Consider the following 2,701-nt stretch of genomic DNA (forward strand, 5'->3'; position numbering starts at 1 on the left):
GATGTTATGGAATAAATCAAATAGAATGAACAGTGAGAAAGAACCAATAATAAAAATAAGCCAAATCTCAGAAAAGTATGTCAAGAGTTACATGGAGACGGTTACTTTGGGAACTTGTAAATTCCTGTGTTAGGATAGGTAAGGCTCATTCTTGTTATCCTCACAGGCTTAGGCTATACAAAGGGTATTTGCAACTGACATTCCTAATGGAAATTTTATAAAATTTGGCCCTTAGAATAACTGAGAAATATCCTGAAAAAATCTTCCCTGAAACTGTAATAAAGAAAGTTTCTTATCTACTGATAAAATTGACAACTCAGTAAACTATTTTCGCTGGTCTTCCTACATAAGAAAAAAGCACAAATATATTTGCCTCAGAAATCTGTTAAAAGCAGGGAACCACACAGTAAAAGAGTATAAAGATTCTATAAATGGGAGAGTCCAAGAAAACCTCTCTCAAAGTGTCCACAAGGATACATATGCCCATTAGAAGAAAAGTAAGAATATACATATTATTAATCATATCAGAGAATAAGAAAGTTAAGATTGATATAATATATTTATATTGAATGACTACTTTAAAATAGAGCAACTTATTTGCCTTATTTCTCAAATTCCTTGGGCAAAAGTCACTTAAATTCTGAAGTAAAAAACAAATGTAAATTTCTTGTACTGTACTAGTATCAGATGATTATGATTTCAACTCCCAGAGAAGAGAAAAATAAGTCTTGTCTTTTGAGTCTTTTTCTTTCAAGAAAAAAACAACTAAATCACCCTGACTGCTACATTTATGCATATTTAAATCACTTCCCCTTAATTAACATTAAAAAGAAACATCTCTGCCCAAAAGAGTTGTAATGATTTCTTTCTCTAGCTAAAGGATAATCATTCTACAAATAATTTGCCCAGTGTCTGTAGTCATTCATAACATACATAATATTTGCAAAGCACAGTTTAAGTACACTGCCTTTTATTAGCAATTTTTTTTAAATAAAAGGGATGCATATCAGAGTGTAAGAACTGGAAATTACTTCCACAGTTTAAAGAATTAATAAGAGAATGCTGGTTCAATTTCTTAAAGATGGAAAGCTTACCAAAATGCCATCAGAGTCTGTGAACTACTTATAATAAACAGCAGGATCCCCACTGGCTAGGCTGCCGTGCACACAGCGCCCACTCCCCACCCCCAGGTTACCATTTTAAGATATTCTGTCAATGCTTAGTTAAAAATAAGACTGACTTAAGAGACCAACAACAACAAAAAAAATCAATTAAACTTTTATTGAAGACTATCCAGTGGCAAGAATACCTTGTATATTATATTATGTTTTAGACATTCAAAAAAGAATTCATTAAGATGATTCTCACAATGCACTCATCAAAACAGCCTTAAATATTGTTAAAAAGCGCATTGAAGCGCCTGTCCTGAGTTCTAACAGGTTTTAAATTTAGGTTGCCAACCAATTACTTTTATTTTTCTATCAAGTTAGGCCACATGGCTTTAAAAAAAAAAAAAAATCTTGACTATCTCTTCCCATTCTGAGGCCAAATTATTACTTTACTAATTTACTTAAAGTTTCCACTTCACCACAGAAAATGTCCAAGATTCATCTATGATTAAAACATAAAATACATGCCAAGTTTTCAGGTTTTCAAAATACATAGATCAGCCTATCAATGGGTTTACGTTGTCAACAAGTTTCAGAACTGCAGCAGAGGGCTGCCACATAAAATCACCAGCACGGAGCAAGTGTCAATTGTAAACCGCTGGTTTAATTATTCGTGGCTAAAATAAATGTACCACCAATGGCTGCATTAGTCTACATGTTGAGGGGGTGAGGGGTAAGGTAAACAACTCCAGAAATGCAGTTCTATATTGAGAACCTGGTTAACGCCATCAGCCCCTTCTTTTCCCAAGTGTACTACTGAAATCTGATGGTTTATCGAAAGGAAAAAGCCACAGAAAAGAAACCTGTCCATCTGCAGCAAAAGCTCGCTGGCTTCGCATCCCAGGGGTGGGGGCTGGGGAGGAGGCTCGCCCAGAGCGGGAGGCTGGGGGGCGGGTGAGAGGCCGAGTTCGCAGTCGCGGGGCCGGGGGTGAGGTGGTGGTAAGATCTAGTAAGGCAAAAGCAAGCGGGAGGGGAGGAGGGAAGGGCGCTGGGGCCCCTTTGGCGTAGCAGCTGCAGTTACTGTGCGGACGCTTCCATTCCGTCTCGCCAAATCTCAGTAAAAATGGAAGGCCAGACCTCGGTCAATCATTTCAGTAGGTGAAAGAGTCGTGGTGATTTTGCAGCGAGTTTCAATTAGCCACTGCAAACCTCCTCCGCTGCAGGCGCCGCAGCTCAAGAGGCTGAACTCCGGGGCTGGCACGCTGGGCCCCGAGCAGCCTCCCAGCCTCCCTCCTCCCAGCCCCAGCGGAAAGAGGCGGCGGAGGCTCCGAAGGGGGGCGGGAGCCCGGGGCGCGCGTGCCCGGCAGGGATCGCCGGCCCTGGCCTGCCGCGAGGGCTTGGGGACACAGGCCGGTCGGGAAAAATGGTGGGGAGAGAGGGGGTGTGGACAGGCAAAAGGTGCTCAGCGAGCAGGGAGAGCCAGCGGGAGGGGTCTGCCCGCGCAGCCGCCCGAGCCCCCAAGAGGCTCCTGGAGAACAATCAAGATGGGGATCCACCTTTGTTGCGGCGGCCCCCGGGGAGCTGATTCCGGG

The sequence above is a fragment of the Colobus angolensis genome, unplaced genomic scaffold (assembly GCF_000951035.1).
Source record: "Colobus angolensis palliatus isolate OR3802 unplaced genomic scaffold, Cang.pa_1.0 Scaffold53, whole genome shotgun sequence".
In the NCBI taxonomy this organism is placed as follows: domain Eukaryota; kingdom Metazoa; phylum Chordata; class Mammalia; order Primates; family Cercopithecidae; genus Colobus; species Colobus angolensis.